Source organism: Lonchura striata, chromosome 10 (genome assembly GCF_050655825.1).
Source record: "Lonchura striata isolate lonStrDom1 chromosome 10, ASM5065582v1, whole genome shotgun sequence".
Lineage (NCBI taxonomy): Eukaryota > Metazoa > Chordata > Aves > Passeriformes > Estrildidae > Lonchura > Lonchura striata.
The window spans coordinates 25,405,340-25,426,928 of NC_140712.1; positions in this window are offsets into that span (position 1 = coordinate 25,405,340).

Here is a 21,589-nt window from a genome sequence, read left to right on the forward strand (position 1 = left end):
AGAGTGTGACTTAAAATGACATTTATCACACTACTTAGAAAAATTGACAGCATGCCTTTCTAACATTACACATACAATATTTATTATAACATTTGCAAAAAACCAATCACAGAATAAGCATTTTTCACAGTGGGGAAAATGGGAAAAATACGGGGGAAAGGGGAAGAAAAAGTGGGAAAAAAGCGAGGGAAAATGTATGAAAAAGAGAGGAAAAATATGGGGGGGGAAATGAGGAAAAATGTGGGAAAAGGGAAAAATGTGGGGGGAAAAGCGGTGAAAAGTGGGAAAAAACCCAAGGAAACATCTTTTCCTCCTCCGAGTAATTTCTTCCCCATTATGGAGCTTTTTTCCTATTTTCCCCCCGTTTTTCCTCTTTTCCGGCTCTTATTCCCCTTTTTTCCCTCCTTTTCCCCACTCTAAATCCTATTTCCCCCTCCACCTTTTCCACATCCCCCTTTCCCTCCCCAAATCCCAGCAGCCGCACCCCAGACCTTTAATTTAAAATTAAACTTTATAAATCCGTGATCGCCCCCCCCTCCCCGCGCTCCCAGCCCCACTTCCCCCCTTTCCCGGCCTTCACCGCCCAAATTCCCACCCCGCTGCCTTCCCCATCCCCATTCCCCCTCCCAAACCCCATTTCTCCCCTCACAATGCTCGTTTTTCCCAGGAAATTCCCTCTTTTCTCTGGAAATTCCCGCTTTTCCCGCGCCCCCCCCATCGCCTCACATGGCGGCCGCTTCTCCTCCGACCCAGCAAAAGAGCGCTACGGGGCTTCCCGGCCGCTTATATACCGGGACGCCTCCGTTTACGTAACGCATGCGCAGTTTCACTGTACGGCACCGAACACGCTTCCACCCTCGGTGCGTGTGTAGCGCATGCGCCGTGGCGATGTTACGGCGCAGCCGCCATGTTGGTTACGGGAATCCGCCTCAAAGGCCGCCGGGGTTGGTTTTAAGGGGCTAAAAATGCGCGCGGAGGTGACAAAGAGGGGACAAAAAGGGGGAAATGAGGGGACAAAAAGAGACACGCAGGCCTGGAGGGACACGCGGAGGGGAAATGGCCACTTACGCGTGGACGAAGAAGGGGAGAGCACTCATTGGACGAGGGCGAGGCACACTGACAAATCACAGCTCGCAGTGCGCGTGACGTCAGGGGTTTCTAGGCAGATTTACGGGGGACCACCTTTTCGGCTATTTAGGGGACCCCAAAAGTCCCAAGTCCCCCCAAGTCCCCTCCGCACCCCAAATCCCCCAAAATTCGTCCCAAAAATCCCACTAAAAAAAAATCCTCCCAAAAATCCACCCCAAAGTCCTTAAAAAATGCCCTAAAAATCAACCAAAAATCGCCCCAAACCTCCCCAAATCCCATAAAAATAAAATTACTTCCCAAGAATTTTCCGAATCTCCCAAAGAATCCATCCCAAATTCCTGAAATCTCAATTAAAAATCCCCCAAAATTAAAAAAAATTCTCAGGACAGACTAAAAACACCCCCAAAATCCCAAATAATCCCTAAAATCCCCTAAACCTGCCCGAATGTTAAAAAAAAAAAAAAAAAAAAAAAAATCTGAAAAATCCCCTCCCCAGAAATCCCCAAATTTTCCCAAAAATTCGCAAAAAAACCCCAAACAAACAAAAAAACAAAATTACCAAAGAACCCACAATATTATTTATATAGTTTATAGAAACGGCTTTTTTATTGTTTTTATTTGGTTAGACGGAGGACTTTAGTGGAAAAAGTATGAATATACATTTTATTTTGATATCATTCTAAATACGGAAATATAAATTCAGTGTATACATATATATATAAAAATATAAAATAGAAATAAAAATAGTATTAGGCAGAGATAGACTATGAATAACACCATACATCAATCTACATTTAAAATGTAAATGTGACTATAAATGCGAAAAATAGAAATAAATTTAAACGGAGTTTAAATAAAGATTTTTTTTTTAAGATTTTTACTTGGATAGAGGCAGGGTTTTATTTTAAGCAATATAAACCTTTTAGAACTCTAAATCTAACTATAGAAATATGTAAGCAATCTATTAAGATATGTATAAAAATATAAAATATAATAAAATATAATAAATGGAATAAATGTAAGGAATTATGAAAATACAATTATATATCAATATACATTATAAATCCGAATGTGAATATAAATGTGAAAAATGTAAAAATAAACTCTATTGAAATGCAGAAATTCCCTTTGGGACCCCAAAACCCCCCCTGGGACCCCCAAATTTCCCTTCAGGACCCCAAAATTCCTACTGGAACCCCCCAAAAACTCCCAGAAACCCCCAAAATTCCCTTCAGAACCCCAAACCCTCCCCAGGACCCACAAAATTCCACTCGGGACCCACAAAATTCCACCCAAAAACCCCCTGAGATACCCAAAATTCTCCCCAGGACTCCAAAACCCCCCCTGGGACGCCCAAAATTCCCTTCAGGACCCCCAAAACCCCACTGGGACCCCCAAAATTCTATTCGTCACCCCAAAACACCTTCTGGGACCTCCAAATTTCTCTTTAGGACCCCTGAAATTCCTCCTGGGACCCCCCACAAACTCCCAGAGGTCCCCAAAATTCCCGTCAGAACCCCAAACCCTCCCCAGGACACACAAAATTCCACTCGGGACCCCCAAAATTCCTCCCAAAAAGCCCCCGAGACCCCTAAAATTCTCCCCAGGACACCACAAGCCCCCCTGGGACACCCCAAATTCCCATCAGGGTCCCTGAAATTCCTCCTGGGAGACCCAAAACCCCACTGAGACCCCCAAAATTCTCTTCGGGACCCCAAACCCCCCCCCCCCAGGAGCCCCAAAATTCCCATCAGGGTCCCCGAAATTCTTTCTGGGACCCCCCAAAAACTTCGTGAGACCTCAAAATTCCCTTCAGGACCCCAAACCCACCCCCAGGACCCTCAAAATTCTGGTCGGGACCCACAAAATTCCTCCCAAAACCCCCCTGAGACCATCAAAATTCCCTTTGGGACCCCAAAACCCCTCCCGGAACGCCCAAACTTCCATTTGGGAACCCAAAAACCCCCGCTGGGACCCCCAAAATTCCTATCAGGGTCCCTGAAATTCCTCCTGGGACCCCCCAAAACCCCCTGAGACCCCCAAAATTCTACTTCAGGACCCAAACCCTCCCCAGGACCCACAAAATTCTCTTTGGGACCCCAAAATTCCTCCCAAAAACCTCTTGAGATACCCAAAATTCTCCCCAGGACTCCAAAACCCCCCCTGGGACGCCCAAAATTCCCTTCAGGACCCCCAAAACCCCACTGGGGTTAGGGGTTAGGGTTAGGGGTTAGGGTTAGAGTGTGACTTAAAATGACATTTATCACACTACTTAGAAAAATTGACAGCATGACTTTCTAACATTACACATACAATATTTATTATAACATTTGCAAAAAACCAATCACAGAATAAGCATTTTTCACAGTGGGGAAAATGGGAAAAATACGGGGGAAAGGGGAAGAAAAAGTGGGAAAAAAGCGAGGGAAAATGTATGAAAAAGAGAGGAAAAATATGGGGGGGGAAATGAGGAAAAATGTGGGAAAAGGGAAAAATGTGGGGGGAAAAGCGGTGAAAAGTGGGAAAAAACCCAAGGAAACATCTTTTCCTCCTCCGAGTAATTTCTTCCCCATTATGGAGCTTTTTTCCTATTTTCCCCCCGTTTTTCCTCTTTTCCGGCTCTTATTCCCCTTTTTTCCCTCCTTTTCCCCACTCTAAATCCTATTTCCCCCTCCACCTTTTCCACATCCCCCTTTCCCTCCCCAAATCCCAGCAGCCGCACCCCAGACCTTTAATTTAAAATTAAACTTTATAAATCCGTGATCGCCCCCCCCTCCCCGCGCTCCCAGCCCCACTTCCCCCCTTTCCCGGCCTTCACCGCCCAAATTCCCACCCCGCTGCCTTCCCCATCCCCATTCCCCCTCCCAAACCCCATTTCTCCCCTCACAATGCTCGTTTTTCCCAGGAAATTCCCTCTTTTCTCTGGAAATTCCCGCTTTTCCCGCGCCCCCCCCATCGCCTCACATGGCGGCCGCTTCTCCTCCGACCCAGCAAAAGAGCGCTACGGGGCTTCCCGGCCGCTTATATACCGGGACGCCTCCGTTTACGTAACGCATGCGCAGTTTCACTGTACGGCACCGAACACGCTTCCACCCTCGGTGCGTGTGTGGCGCATGCGCCGTGGCGATGTTACGGCGCAGCCGCCATGTTGGTTACGGGAATCCGCCTCAAAGGCCGCCGGGGTTGGTTTTAAGGGGCTAAAAATGCGCGCGGAGGTGACAAAGAGGGGACAAAAAGGGGGAAATGAGGGGACAAAAAGAGACACGCAGGCCTGGAGGGACACGCGGAGGGGAAATGGCCACTTACGCGTGGACGAAGAAGGGGAGAGCACTCATTGGACGAGGGCGAGGCACACTGACAAATCACAGCTCGCAGTGCGCGTGACGTCAGGGGTTTCTAGGCAGATTTACGGGGGACCACCTTTTCGGCTATTTAGGGGACCCCAAAAGTCCCAAGTCCCCCCAAGTCCCCTCCGCACCCCAAATCCCCCAAAATTCGTCCCAAAAATCCCACTAAAAAAAAATCCTCCCAAAAATCCACCCCAAAGTCCTTAAAAAATGCCCTAAAAATCAACCAAAAATCGCCCCAAACCTCCCCAAATCCCATAAAAATAAAATTACTTCCCAAGAATTTTCCGAATCTCCCAAAGAATCCATCCCAAATTCCTGAAATCTCAATTAAAAATCCCCCAAAATTAAAAAAAATTCTCAGGACAGACTAAAAACACCCCCAAAATCCCAAATAATCCCTAAAATCCCCTAAACCTGCCCGAATGTTAAAAAAAAAAAAAAAAAAAAAATCTGAAAAATCCCCTCCCCAGAAATCCCCAAATTTTCCCAAAAATTCGCAAAAAAACCCCAAACAAACAAAAAAACAAAATTACCAAAGAACCCACAATATTATTTATATAGTTTATAGAAACGGCTTTTTTATTGTTTTTATTTGGTTAGACGGAGGACTTTAGTGGAAAAAGTATGAATATACATTTTATTTTGATATCATTCTAAATACGGAAATATAAATTCAGTGTATACATATATATATAAAAATATAAAATAGAAATAAAAATAGTATTAGGCAGAGATAGACTATGAATAACACCATACATCAATCTACATTTAAAATGTAAATGTGACTATAAATGCGAAAAATAGAAATAAATTTAAACGGAGTTTAAATAAAGATTTTTTTTTTAAGATTTTTACTTGGATAGAGGCAGGGTTTTATTTTAAGCAATATAAACCTTTTAGAACTCTAAATCTAACTATAGAAATATGTAAGCAATCTATTAAGATATGTATAAAAATATAAAATATAATAAAATATAATAAATGGAATAAATGTAAGGAATTATGAAAATACAATTATATATCAATATACATTATAAATCCGAATGTGAATATAAATGTGAAAAATGTAAAAATAAACTCTATTGAAATGCAGAAATTCCCTTTGGGACCCCAAAACCCCCCCTGGGACCCCCAAATTTCCCTTCAGGACCCCAAAATTCCTACTGGAACCCCCCAAAAACTCCCAGAAACCCCCAAAATTCCCTTCAGAACCCCAAACCCTCCCCAGGACCCACAAAATTCCACTCGGGACCCACAAAATTCCACCCAAAAACCCCCTGAGATACCCAAAATTCTCCCCAGGACTCCAAAACCCCCCCTGGGACGCCCAAAATTCCCTTCAGGACCCCCAAAACCCCACTGGGACCCCCAAAATTCTATTCGTCACCCCAAAACACCTTCTGGGACCTCCAAATTTCTCTTTAGGACCCCTGAAATTCCTCCTGGGACCCCCCACAAACTCCCAGAGGTCCCCAAAATTCCCGTCAGAACCCCAAACCCTCCCCAGGACACACAAAATTCCACTCGGGACCCCCAAAATTCCTCCCAAAAAGCCCCCGAGACCCCTAAAATTCTCCCCAGGACACCACAAGCCCCCCTGGGACACCCCAAATTCCCATCAGGGTCCCTGAAATTCCTCCTGGGAGACCCAAAACCCCACTGAGACCCCCAAAATTCTCTTCGGGACCCCAAACCCCCCCCCCCCAGGAGCCCCAAAATTCCCATCAGGGTCCCCGAAATTCTTTCTGGGACCCCCCAAAAACTTCGTGAGACCTCAAAATTCCCTTCAGGACCCCAAACCCACCCCCAGGACCCTCAAAATTCTGGTCGGGACCCACAAAATTCCTCCCAAAACCCCCCTGAGACCATCAAAATTCCCTTTGGGACCCCAAAACCCCTCCCGGAACGCCCAAACTTCCATTTGGGAACCCAAAAACCCCCGCTGGGACCCCCAAAATTCCTATCAGGGTCCCTGAAATTCCTCCTGGGACCCCCCAAAACCCCCTGAGACCCCCAAAATTCTACTTCAGGACCCAAACCCTCCCCAGGACCCACAAAATTCTCTTTGGGACCCCAAAATTCCTCCCAAAAACCTCTTGAGATACCCAAAATTCTCCCCAGGACTCCAAAACCCCCCCTGGGACGCCCAAAATTCCCTTCAGGACCCCCAAAACCCCACTGGGGTTAGGGGTTAGGGTTAGGGGTTAGGGTTAGAGTGTGACTTAAAATGACATTTATCACACTACTTAGAAAAATTGACAGCATGACTTTCTAACATTACACATACAATATTTATTATAACATTTGCAAAAAACCAATCACAGAATAAGCATTTTTCACAGTGGGGAAAATGGGAAAAATACGGGGGAAAGGGGAAGAAAAAGTGGGAAAAAAGCGAGGGAAAATGTATGAAAAAGAGAGGAAAAATATGGGGGGGGAAATGAGGAAAAATGTGGGAAAAGGGAAAAATGTGGGGGGAAAAGCGGTGAAAAGTGGGAAAAAACCCAAGGAAACATCTTTTCCTCCTCCGAGTAATTTCTTCCCCATTATGGAGCTTTTTTCCTATTTTCCCCCCGTTTTTCCTCTTTTCCGGCTCTTATTCCCCTTTTTTCCCTCCTTTTCCCCACTCTAAATCCTATTTCCCCCTCCACCTTTTCCACATCCCCCTTTCCCTCCCCAAATCCCAGCAGCCGCACCCCAGACCTTTAATTTAAAATTAAACTTTATAAATCCGTGATCGCCCCCCCCTCCCCGCGCTCCCAGCCCCACTTCCCCCCTTTCCCGGCCTTCACCGCCCAAATTCCCACCCCGCTGCCTTCCCCATCCCCATTCCCCCTCCCAAACCCCATTTCTCCCCTCACAATGCTCGTTTTTCCCAGGAAATTCCCTCTTTTCTCTGGAAATTCCCGCTTTTCCCGCGCCCCCCCCATCGCCTCACATGGCGGCCGCTTCTCCTCCGACCCAGCAAAAGAGCGCTACGGGGCTTCCCGGCCGCTTATATACCGGGACGCCTCCGTTTACGTAACGCATGCGCAGTTTCACTGTACGGCACCGAACACGCTTCCACCCTCGGTGCGTGTGTGGCGCATGCGCCGTGGCGATGTTACGGCGCAGCCGCCATGTTGGTTACGGGAATCCGCCTCAAAGGCCGCCGGGGTTGGTTTTAAGGGGCTAAAAATGCGCGCGGAGGTGACAAAGAGGGGACAAAAAGGGGGAAATGAGGGGACAAAAAGAGACACGCAGGCCTGGAGGGACACGCGGAGGGGAAATGGCCACTTACGCGTGGACGAAGAAGGGGAGAGCACTCATTGGACGAGGGCGAGGCACACTGACAAATCACAGCTCGCAGTGCGCGTGACGTCAGGGGTTTCTAGGCAGATTTACGGGGGACCACCTTTTCGGCTATTTAGGGGACCCCAAAAGTCCCAAGTCCCCCCAAGTCCCCTCCGCACCCCAAATCCCCCAAAATTCGTCCCAAAAATCCCACTAAAAAAAAATCCTCCCAAAAATCCACCCCAAAGTCCTTAAAAAATGCCCTAAAAATCAACCAAAAATCGCCCCAAACCTCCCCAAATCCCATAAAAATAAAATTACTTCCCAAGAATTTTCCGAATCTCCCAAAGAATCCATCCCAAATTCCTGAAATCTCAATTAAAAATCCCCCAAAATTAAAAAAAATTCTCAGGACAGACTAAAAACACCCCCAAAATCCCAAATAATCCCTAAAATCCCCTAAACCTGCCCGAATGTTAAAAAAAAAAAAAAAAAAAAATCTGAAAAATCCCCTCCCCAGAAATCCCCAAATTTTCCCAAAAATTCGCAAAAAAACCCCAAACAAACAAAAAAACAAAATTACCAAAGAACCCACAATATTATTTATATAGTTTATAGAAACGGCTTTTTTATTGTTTTTATTTGGTTAGACGGAGGACTTTAGTGGAAAAAGTATGAATATACATTTTATTTTGATATCATTCTAAATACGGAAATATAAATTCAGTGTATACATATATATATAAAAATATAAAATAGAAATAAAAATAGTATTAGGCAGAGATAGACTATGAATAACACCATACATCAATCTACATTTAAAATGTAAATGTGACTATAAATGCGAAAAATAGAAATAAATTTAAACGGAGTTTAAATAAAGATTTTTTTTTTAAGATTTTTACTTGGATAGAGGCAGGGTTTTATTTTAAGCAATATAAACCTTTTAGAACTCTAAATCTAACTATAGAAATATGTAAGCAATCTATTAAGATATGTATAAAAATATAAAATATAATAAAATATAATAAATGGAATAAATGTAAGGAATTATGAAAATACAATTATATATCAATATACATTATAAATCCGAATGTGAATATAAATGTGAAAAATGTAAAAATAAACTCTATTGAAATGCAGAAATTCCCTTTGGGACCCCAAAACCCCCCCTGGGACCCCCAAATTTCCCTTCAGGACCCCAAAATTCCTACTGGAACCCCCCAAAAACTCCCAGAAACCCCCAAAATTCCCTTCAGAACCCCAAACCCTCCCCAGGACCCACAAAATTCCACTCGGGACCCACAAAATTCCACCCAAAAACCCCCTGAGATACCCAAAATTCTCCCCAGGACTCCAAAACCCCCCCTGGGACGCCCAAAATTCCCTTCAGGACCCCCAAAACCCCACTGGGACCCCCAAAATTCTATTCGTCACCCCAAAACACCTTCTGGGACCTCCAAATTTCTCTTTAGGACCCCTGAAATTCCTCCTGGGACCCCCCACAAACTCCCAGAGGTCCCCAAAATTCCCGTCAGAACCCCAAACCCTCCCCAGGACACACAAAATTCCACTCGGGACCCCCAAAATTCCTCCCAAAAAGCCCCCGAGACCCCTAAAATTCTCCCCAGGACACCACAAGCCCCCCTGGGACACCCCAAATTCCCATCAGGGTCCCTGAAATTCCTCCTGGGAGACCCAAAACCCCACTGAGACCCCCAAAATTCTCTTCGGGACCCCAAACCCCCCCCCCCCAGGAGCCCCAAAATTCCCATCAGGGTCCCCGAAATTCTTTCTGGGACCCCCCAAAAACTTCGTGAGACCTCAAAATTCCCTTCAGGACCCCAAACCCACCCCCAGGACCCTCAAAATTCTGGTCGGGACCCACAAAATTCCTCCCAAAACCCCCCTGAGACCATCAAAATTCCCTTTGGGACCCCAAAACCCCTCCCGGAACGCCCAAACTTCCATTTGGGAACCCAAAAACCCCCGCTGGGACCCCCAAAATTCCTATCAGGGTCCCTGAAATTCCTCCTGGGACCCCCCAAAACCCCCTGAGACCCCCAAAATTCTACTTCAGGACCCAAACCCTCCCCAGGACCCACAAAATTCTCTTTGGGACCCCAAAATTCCTCCCAAAAACCTCTTGAGATACCCAAAATTCTCCCCAGGACTCCAAAACCCCCCCTGGGACGCCCAAAATTCCCTTCAGGACCCCCAAAACCCCACTGGGGTTAGGGGTTAGGGTTAGGGGTTAGGGTTAGAGTGTGACTTAAAATGACATTTATCACACTACTTAGAAAAATTGACAGCATGACTTTCTAACATTACACATACAATATTTATTATAACATTTGCAAAAAACCAATCACAGAATAAGCATTTTTCACAGTGGGGAAAATGGGAAAAATACGGGGGAAAGGGGAAGAAAAAGTGGGAAAAAAGCGAGGGAAAATGTATGAAAAAGAGAGGAAAAATATGGGGGGGGAAATGAGGAAAAATGTGGGAAAAGGGAAAAATGTGGGGGGAAAAGCGGTGAAAAGTGGGAAAAAACCCAAGGAAACATCTTTTCCTCCTCCGAGTAATTTCTTCCCCATTATGGAGCTTTTTTCCTATTTTCCCCCCGTTTTTCCTCTTTTCCGGCTCTTATTCCCCTTTTTTCCCTCCTTTTCCCCACTCTAAATCCTATTTCCCCCTCCACCTTTTCCACATCCCCCTTTCCCTCCCCAAATCCCAGCAGCCGCACCCCAGACCTTTAATTTAAAATTAAACTTTATAAATCCGTGATCGCCCCCCCCTCCCCGCGCTCCCAGCCCCACTTCCCCCCTTTCCCGGCCTTCACCGCCCAAATTCCCACCCCGCTGCCTTCCCCATCCCCATTCCCCCTCCCAAACCCCATTTCTCCCCTCACAATGCTCGTTTTTCCCAGGAAATTCCCTCTTTTCTCTGGAAATTCCCGCTTTTCCCGCGCCCCCCCCATCGCCTCACATGGCGGCCGCTTCTCCTCCGACCCAGCAAAAGAGCGCTACGGGGCTTCCCGGCCGCTTATATACCGGGACGCCTCCGTTTACGTAACGCATGCGCAGTTTCACTGTACGGCACCGAACACGCTTCCACCCTCGGTGCGTGTGTGGCGCATGCGCCGTGGCGATGTTACGGCGCAGCCGCCATGTTGGTTACGGGAATCCGCCTCAAAGGCCGCCGGGGTTGGTTTTAAGGGGCTAAAAATGCGCGCGGAGGTGACAAAGAGGGGACAAAAAGGGGGAAATGAGGGGACAAAAAGAGACACGCAGGCCTGGAGGGACACGCGGAGGGGAAATGGCCACTTACGCGTGGACGAAGAAGGGGAGAGCACTCATTGGACGAGGGCGAGGCACACTGACAAATCACAGCTCGCAGTGCGCGTGACGTCAGGGGTTTCTAGGCAGATTTACGGGGGACCACCTTTTCGGCTATTTAGGGGACCCCAAAAGTCCCAAGTCCCCCCAAGTCCCCTCCGCACCCCAAATCCCCCAAAATTCGTCCCAAAAATCCCACTAAAAAAAAATCCTCCCAAAAATCCACCCCAAAGTCCTTAAAAAATGCCCTAAAAATCAACCAAAAATCGCCCCAAACCTCCCCAAATCCCATAAAAATAAAATTACTTCCCAAGAATTTTCCGAATCTCCCAAAGAATCCATCCCAAATTCCTGAAATCTCAATTAAAAATCCCCCAAAATTAAAAAAAATTCTCAGGACAGACTAAAAACACCCCCAAAATCCCAAATAATCCCTAAAATCCCCTAAACCTGCCCGAATGTTAAAAAAAAAAAAAAAAAAAAATCTGAAAAATCCCCTCCCCAGAAATCCCCAAATTTTCCCAAAAATTCGCAAAAAAACCCCAAACAAACAAAAAAACAAAATTACCAAAGAACCCACAATATTATTTATATAGTTTATAGAAACGGCTTTTTTATTGTTTTTATTTGGTTAGACGGAGGACTTTAGTGGAAAAAGTATGAATATACATTTTATTTTGATATCATTCTAAATACGGAAATATAAATTCAGTGTATACATATATATATAAAAATATAAAATAGAAATAAAAATAGTATTAGGCAGAGATAGACTATGAATAACACCATACATCAATCTACATTTAAAATGTAAATGTGACTATAAATGCGAAAAATAGAAATAAATTTAAACGGAGTTTAAATAAAGATTTTTTTTTTAAGATTTTTACTTGGATAGAGGCAGGGTTTTATTTTAAGCAATATAAACCTTTTAGAACTCTAAATCTAACTATAGAAATATGTAAGCAATCTATTAAGATATGTATAAAAATATAAAATATAATAAAATATAATAAATGGAATAAATGTAAGGAATTATGAAAATACAATTATATATCAATATACATTATAAATCCGAATGTGAATATAAATGTGAAAAATGTAAAAATAAACTCTATTGAAATGCAGAAATTCCCTTTGGGACCCCAAAACCCCCCCTGGGACCCCCAAATTTCCCTTCAGGACCCCAAAATTCCTACTGGAACCCCCCAAAAACTCCCAGAAACCCCCAAAATTCCCTTCAGAACCCCAAACCCTCCCCAGGACCCACAAAATTCCACTCGGGACCCACAAAATTCCACCCAAAAACCCCCTGAGATACCCAAAATTCTCCCCAGGACTCCAAAACCCCCCCTGGGACGCCCAAAATTCCCTTCAGGACCCCCAAAACCCCACTGGGACCCCCAAAATTCTATTCGTCACCCCAAAACACCTTCTGGGACCTCCAAATTTCTCTTTAGGACCCCTGAAATTCCTCCTGGGACCCCCCACAAACTCCCAGAGGTCCCCAAAATTCCCGTCAGAACCCCAAACCCTCCCCAGGACACACAAAATTCCACTCGGGACCCCCAAAATTCCTCCCAAAAAGCCCCCGAGACCCCTAAAATTCTCCCCAGGACACCACAAGCCCCCCTGGGACACCCCAAATTCCCATCAGGGTCCCTGAAATTCCTCCTGGGAGACCCAAAACCCCACTGAGACCCCCAAAATTCTCTTCGGGACCCCAAACCCCCCCCCCCCAGGAGCCCCAAAATTCCCATCAGGGTCCCCGAAATTCTTTCTGGGACCCCCCAAAAACTTCGTGAGACCTCAAAATTCCCTTCAGGACCCCAAACCCACCCCCAGGACCCTCAAAATTCTGGTCGGGACCCACAAAATTCCTCCCAAAACCCCCCTGAGACCATCAAAATTCCCTTTGGGACCCCAAAACCCCTCCCGGAACGCCCAAACTTCCATTTGGGAACCCAAAAACCCCCGCTGGGACCCCCAAAATTCCTATCAGGGTCCCTGAAATTCCTCCTGGGACCCCCCAAAACCCCCTGAGACCCCCAAAATTCTACTTCAGGACCCAAACCCTCCCCAGGACCCACAAAATTCTCTTTGGGACCCCAAAATTCCTCCCAAAAACCTCTTGAGATACCCAAAATTCTCCCCAGGACTCCAAAACCCCCCCTGGGACGCCCAAAATTCCCTTCAGGACCCCCAAAACCCCACTGGGGTTAGGGGTTAGGGTTAGGGGTTAGGGTTAGAGTGTGACTTAAAATGACATTTATCACACTACTTAGAAAAATTGACAGTATGACTTTCTAACATTACACATACAATATTTATTATAACATTTGCAAAAAACCAATCACAGAATAAGCATTTTTCACAGTGGGGAAAATGGGAAAAATACGGGGGAAAGGGGAAGAAAAAGTGGGAAAAAAGCGAGGGAAAATGTATGAAAAAGAGAGGAAAAATATGGGGGGGAAATGAGGAAAAATGTGGGAAAAGGGAAAAATGTGGGGGGAAAAGCGGTGAAAAGTGGGAAAAAACCCAAGGAAACATCTTTTCCTCCTCCGAGTAATTTCTTCCCCATTATGGAGCTTTTTTCCTATTTTCCCCCCGTTTTTCCTCTTTTCCGGCTCTTATTCCCCTTTTTTCCCTCCTTTTCCCCACTCTAAATCCTATTTCCCCCTCCACCTTTTCCACATCCCCCTTTCCCTCCCCAAATCCCAGCAGCCGCACCCCAGACCTTTAATTTAAAATTAAACTTTATAAATCCGTGATCGCCCCCCCCTCCCCGCGCTCCCAGCCCCACTTCCCCCCTTTCCCGGCCTTCACCGCCCAAATTCCCACCCCGCTGCCTTCCCCATCCCCATTCCCCCTCCCAAACCCCATTTCTCCCCTCACAATGCTCGTTTTTCCCAGGAAATTCCCTCTTTTCTCTGGAAATTCCCGCTTTTCCCGCGCCCCCCCCATCGCCTCACATGGCGGCCGCTTCTCCTCCGACCCAGCAAAAGAGCGCTACGGGGCTTCCCGGCCGCTTATATACCGGGACGCCTCCGTTTACGTAACGCATGCGCAGTTTCACTGTACGGCACCGAACACGCTTCCACCCTCGGTGCGTGTGTGGCGCATGCGCCGTGGCGATGTTACGGCGCAGCCGCCATGTTGGTTACGGGAATCCGCCTCAAAGGCCGCCGGGGTTGGTTTTAAGGGGCTAAAAATGCGCGCGGAGGTGACAAAGAGGGGACAAAAAGGGGGAAATGAGGGGACAAAAAGAGACACGCAGGCCTGGAGGGACACGCGGAGGGGAAATGGCCACTTACGCGTGGACGAAGAAGGGGAGAGCACTCATTGGACGAGGGCGAGGCACACTGACAAATCACAGCTCGCAGTGCGCGTGACGTCAGGGGTTTCTAGGCAGATTTACGGGGGACCACCTTTTCGGCTATTTAGGGGACCCCAAAAGTCCCAAGTCCCCCCAAGTCCCCTCCGCACCCCAAATCCCCCAAAATTCGTCCCAAAAATCCCACTAAAAAAAAATCCTCCCAAAAATCCACCCCAAAGTCCTTAAAAAATGCCCTAAAAATCAACCAAAAATCGCCCCAAACCTCCCCAAATCCCATAAAAATAAAATTACTTCCCAAGAATTTTCCGAATCTCCCAAAGAATCCATCCCAAATTCCTGAAATCTCAATTAAAAATCCCCCAAAATTAAAAAAAATTCTCAGGACAGACTAAAAACACCCCCAAAATCCCAAATAATCCCTAAAATCCCCTAAACCTGCCCGAATGTTAAAAAAAAAAAAAAAAAAAAAAAATCTGAAAAATCCCCTCCCCAGAAATCCCCAAATTTTCCCAAAAATTCGCAAAAAAACCCCAAACAAACAAAAAAACAAAATTACCAAAGAACCCACAATATTATTTATATAGTTTATAGAAACGGCTTTTTTATTGTTTTTATTTGGTTAGACGGAGGACTTTAGTGGAAAAAGTATGAATATACATTTTATTTTGATATCATTCTAAATACGGAAATATAAATTCAGTGTATACATATATATATAAAAATATAAAATAGAAATAAAAATAGTATTAGGCAGAGATAGACTATGAATAACACCATACATCAATCTACATTTAAAATGTAAATGTGACTATAAATGCGAAAAATAGAAATAAATTTAAACGGAGTTTAAATAAAGATTTTTTTTTTAAGATTTTTACTTGGATAGAGGCAGGGTTTTATTTTAAGCAATATAAACCTTTTAGAACTCTAAATCTAACTATAGAAATATGTAAGCAATCTATTAAGATATGTATAAAAATATAAAATATAATAAAATATAATAAATGGAATAAATGTAAGGAATTATGAAAATACAATTATATATCAATATACATTATAAATCCGAATGTGAATATAAATGTGAAAAATGTAAAAATAAACTCTATTGAAATGCAGAAATTCCCTTTGGGACCCCAAAACCCCCCCTGGGACCCCCAAATTTCCCTTCAGGACCCCAAAATTCCTACTGGAACCCCCCAAAAACTCCCAGAAACCCCCAAAATTCCCTTCAGAACCCCAAACCCTCCCCAGGACCCACAAAATTCCACTCGGGACCCACAAAATTCCACCCAAAAACCCCCTGAGATACCCAAAATTCTCCCCAGGACTCCAAAACCCCCCCTGGGACGCCCAAAATTCCCTTCAGGACCCCCAAAACCCCACTGGGACCCCCAAAATTCTATTCGTCACCCCAAAACACCTTCTGGGACCTCCAAATTTCTCTTTAGGACCCCTGAAATTCCTCCTGGGACCCCCCACAAACTCCCAGAGGTCCCCAAAATTCCCGTCAGAACCCCAAACCCTCCCCAGGACACACAAAATTCCACTCGGGACCCCCAAAATTCCTCCCAAAAAGCCCCCGAGACCCCTAAAATTCTCCCCAGGACACCACAAGCCCCCCTGGGACACCCCAAATTCCCATCAGGGTCCCTGAAATTCCTCCTGGGAGACCCAAAACCCCACTGAGACCCCCAAAATTCTCTTCGGGACCCCAAACCCCCCCCCCCCAGGAGCCCCAAAATTCCCATCAGGGTCCCCGAAATTCTTTCTGGGACCCCCCAAAAACTTCGTGAGACCTCAAAATTCCCTTCAGGACCCCAAACCCACCCCCAGGACCCTCAAAATTCTGGTCGGGACCCACAAAATTCCTCCCAAAACCCCCCTGAGACCATCAAAATTCCCTTTGGGACCCCAAAACCCCTCCCGGAACGCCCAAACTTCCATTTGGGAACCCAAAAACCCCCGCTGGGACCCCCAAAATTCCTATCAGGGTCCCTGAAATTCCTCCTGGGACCCCCCAAAACCCCCTGAGACCCCCAAAATTCTACTTCAGGACCCAAACCCTCCCCAGGACCCACAAAATTCTCTTTGGGACCCCAAAATTCCTCCCAAAAACCTCTTGAGATACCCAAAATTCTCCCCAGGACTCCAAAACCCCCCCTGGGACGCCCAAAATTCCCTTCAGGACCCCCAAAACCCCACTGGGGTTAGGGGTTAGGGTTAGGGGTTAGGGTTAGAGTGTGACTTAAAATGACATTTATCACACTACTTAGAAAAATTGACAGTATGACTTTCTAACATTACACATACAATATTTATTATAACATTTGCAAAAAACCAATCACAGAATAAGCATTTTTCACAGTGGGGAAAATGGGAAAAATACGGGGGAAAGGGGAAGAAAAAGTGGGAAAAAAGCGAGGGAAAATGTATGAAAAAGAGAGGAAAAATATGGGGGGGGAAATGAGGAAAAATGTGGGAAAAGGGAAAAATGTGGGGGGAAAAGCGGTGAAAAGTGGGAAAAAACCCAAGGAAACATCTTTTCCTCCTCCGAGTAATTTCTTCCCCATTATGGAGCTTTTTTCCTATTTTCCCCCCGTTTTTCCTCTTTTCCGGCTCTTATTCCCCTTTTTTCCCTCCTTTTCCCCACTCTAAATCCTATTTCCCCCTCCACCTTTTCCACATCCCCCTTTCCCTCCCCAAATCCCAGCAGCCGCACCCCAGACCTTTAATTTAAAATTAAACTTTATAAATCCGTGATCGCCCCCCCCTCCCCGCGCTCCCAGCCCCACTTCCCCCCTTTCCCGGCCTTCACCGCCCAAATTCCCACCCCGCTGCCTTCCCCATCCCCATTCCCCCTCCCAAACCCCATTTCTCCCCTCACAATGCTCGTTTTTCCCAGGAAATTCCCTCTTTTCTCTGGAAATTCCCGCTTTTCCCGCGCCCCCCCCATCGCCTCACATGGCGGCCGCTTCTCCTCCGACCCAGCAAAAGAGCGCTACGGGGCTTCCCGGCCGCTTATATACCGGGACGCCTCCGTTTACGTAACGCATGCGCAGTTTCACTGTACGGCACCGAACACGCTTCCACCCTCGGTGCGTGTGTAGCGCATGCGCCGTGGCGATGTTACGGCGCAGCCGCCATGTTGGTTACGGGAATCCGCCTCAAAGGCCGCCGGGGTTGGTTTTAAGGGGCTAAAAATGCGCGCGGAGGTGACAAAGAGGGGACAAAAAGGGGGAAATGAGGGGACAAAAAGAGACACGCAGGCCTGGAGGGACACGCGGAGGGGAAATGGCCACTTACGCGTGGACGAAGAAGGGGAGAGCACTCATTGGACGAGGGCGAGGCACACTGACAAATCACAGCTCGCAGTGCGCGTGACGTCAGGGGTTTCTAGGCAGATTTACGGGGGACCACCTTTTCGGCTATTTAGGGGACCCCAAAAGTCCCAAGTCCCCCCAAGTCCCCTCCGCACCCCAAATCCCCCAAAATTCGTCCCAAAAATCCCACTAAAAAAAAATCCTCCCAAAAATCCACCCCAAAGTCCTTAAAAAATGCCCTAAAAATCAACCAAAAATCGCCCCAAACCTCCCCAAATCCCATAAAAATAAAATTACTTCCCAAGAATTTTCCGAATCTCCCAAAGAATCCATCCCAAATTCCTGAAATCTCAATTAAAAATCCCCCAAAATTAAAAAAAATTCTCAGGACAGACTAAAAACACCCCCAAAATCCCAAATAATCCCTAAAATCCCCTAAACCTGCCCGAATGTTAAAAAAAAAAAAAAAAAAAAAAAATCTGAAAAATCCCCTCCCCAGAAATCCCCAAATTTTCCCAAAAATTCGCAAAAAAACCCCAAACAAACAAAAAAACAAAATTACCAAAGAACCCACAATATTATTTATATAGTTTATAGAAACGGCTTTTTTATTGTTTTTATTTGGTTAGACGGAGGACTTTAGTGGAAAAAGTATGAATATACATTTTATTTTGATATCATTCTAAATACGGAAATATAAATTCAGTGTATACATATATATATAAAAATATAAAATAGAAATAAAAATAGTATTAGGCAGAGATAGACTATGAATAACACCATACATCAATCTACATTTAAAATGTAAATGTGACTATAAATGCGAAAAATAGAAATAAATTTAAATGGAGTTTAAATAAAGATTTTTTTTTTAAGATTTTTACTTGGATAGAGGCAGGGTTTTATTTTAAGCAATATAAACCTTTTAGAACTCTAAATCTAACTATAGAAATATGTAAGCAATCTATTAAGATATGTATAAAAATATAAAATATAATAAAATATAATAAATGGAATAAATGTAAGGAATTATGAAAATACAATTATATATCAATATACATTATAAATCCGAATGTGAATATAAATGTGAAAAATGTAAAAATAAACTCTATTGAAATGCAGAAATTCCCTTTGGGACCCCAAAACCCCCCCTGGGACCCCCAAATTTCCCTTCAGGACCCCAAAATTCCTACTGGAACCCCCCAAAAACTCCCAGAAACCCCCAAAATTCCCTTCAGAACCCCAAACCCTCCCCAGGACCCACAAAATTCCACTCGGGACCCACAAAATTCCACCCAAAAACCCCCTGAGATACCCAAAATTCTCCCCAGGACTCCAAAACCCCCCCTGGGACGCCCAAAATTCCCTTCAGGACCCCCAAAACCCCACTGGGACCCCCAAAATTCTATTCGTCACCCCAAAACACCTTCTGGGACCTCCAAATTTCTCTTTAGGACCCCTGAAATTCCTCCTGGGACCCCCCACAAACTCCCAGAGGTCCCCAAAATTCCCGTCAGAACCCCAAACCCTCCCCAGGACACACAAAATTCCACTCGGGACCCCCAAAATTCCTCCCAAAAAGCCCCCGAGACCCCTAAAATTCTCCCCAGGACACCACAAGCCCCCCTGGGACACCCCAAATTCCCATCAGGGTCCCTGAAATTCCTCCTGGGAGACCCAAAACCCCACTGAGACCCCCAAAATTCTCTTCGGGACCCCAAACCCCCCCCCCAGGAGCCCCAAAATTCCCATCAGGGTCCCCGAAATTCTTTCTGGGACCCCCCAAAAACTTCGTGAGACCTCAAAATTCCCTTCAGGACCCCAAACCCACCCCCAGGACCCTCAAAATTCTGGTCGGGACCCACAAAATTCCTCCCAAAACCCCCCTGAGACCATCAAAATTCCCTTTGGGACCCCAAAACCCCTCCCGGAACGCCCAAACTTCCATTTGGGAACCCAAAAACCCCCGCTGGGACCCCCAAAATTCCTATCAGGGTCCCTGAAATTCCTCCTGGGACCCCCCAAAACCCCCTGAGACCCCCAAAATTCTACTTCAGGACCCAAACCCTCCCCAGGACCCACAAAATTCTCTTTGGGACCCCAAAATTCCTCCCAAAAACCTCTTGAGATACCCAAAATTCTCCCCAGGACTCCAAAACCCCCCCTGGGACGCCCAAAATTCCCTTCAGGACCCCCAAAACCCCACTGGGGTTAGGGGTTAGGGTTAGGGGTTAGGGTTAGAGTGTGACTTAAAATGACATTTATCACACTACTTAGAAAAATTGACAGCATGCCTTTCTAACATTACACATACAATATTTATTATAACATTTGCAAAAAACCAATCACAGAATAAGCATTTTTCACAGTGGGGAAAATGGGAAAAATACGGGGGAAAGGGGAAGAAAAAGTGGGAAAAAAGCGAGGGAAAATGTATGAAAAAGAGAGGAAAAATATGGGGGGGGAAATGAGGAAAAATGTGGGAAAAGGGAAAAATGTGGGGGGAAAAGCGGTGAAAAGTGGGAAAAAACCCAAGGAAACATCTTTTCCTCCTCCGAGTAATTTCTTCCCCATTATGGAGCTTTTTTCCTATTTTCCCCCCGTTTTTCCTCTTTTCCGGCTCTTATTCCCCTTTTTTCCCTCCTTTTCCCCACTCTAAATCCTATTTCCCCCTCCACCTTTTCCACATCCCCCTTTCCCTCCCCAAATCCCAGCAGCCGCACCCCAGACCTTTAATTTAAAATTAAACTTTATAAATCCGTGATCGCCCCCCCCTCCCCGCGCTCCCAGCCCCACTTCCCCCCTTTCCCGGCCTTCACCGCCCAAATTCCCACCCCGCTGCCTTCCCCATCCCCATTCCCCCTCCCAAACCCCATTTCTCCCCTCACAATGCTCGTTTTTCCCAGGAAATTCCCTCTTTTCTCTGGAAATTCCCGCTTTTCCCGCGCCCCCCCCATCGCCTCACATGGCGGCCGCTTCTCCTCCGACCCAGCAAAAGAGCGCTACGGGGCTTCCCGGCCGCTTATATACCGGGACGCCTCCGTTTACGTAACGCATGCGCAGTTTCACTGTACGGCACCGAACACGCTTCCACCCTCGGTGCGTGTGTGGCGCATGCGCCGTGGCGATGTTACGGCGCAGCCGCCATGTTGGTTACGGGAATCCGCCTCAAAGGCCGCCGGGGTTGGTTTTAAGGGGCTAAAAATGCGCGCGGAGGTGACAAAGAGGGGACAAAAAGGGGGAAATGAGGGGACAAAAAGAGACACGCAGGCCTGGAGGGACACGCGGAGGGGAAATGGCCACTTACGCGTGGACGAAGAAGGGGAGAGCACTCATTGGACGAGGGCGAGGCACACTGACAAATCACAGCTCGCAGTGCGCGTGACGTCAGGGGTTTCTAGGCAGATTTACGGGGGACCACCTTTTCGGCTATTTAGGGGACCCCAAAAGTCCCAAGTCCCCCCAAGTCCCCTCCGCACCCCAAATCCCCCAAAATTCGTCCCAAAAATCCCACTAAAAAAAAATCCTCCCAAAAATCCACCCCAAAGTCCTTAAAAAATGCCCTAAAAATCAACCAAAAATCGCCCCAAACCTCCCCAAATCCCATAAAAATAAAATTACTTCCCAAGAATTTTCCGAATCTCCCAAAGAATCCATCCCAAATTCCTGAAATCTCAATTAAAAATCCCCCAAAATTAAAAAAAATTCTCAGGACAGACTAAAAACACCCCCAAAATCCCAAATAATCCCTAAAATCCCCTAAACCTGCCCGAATGTTAAAAAAAAAAAAAAAAAAAAATCTGAAAAATCCCCTCCCCAGAAATCCCCAAATTTTCCCAAAAATTCGCAAAAAAACCCCAAACAAACAAAAAAACAAAATTA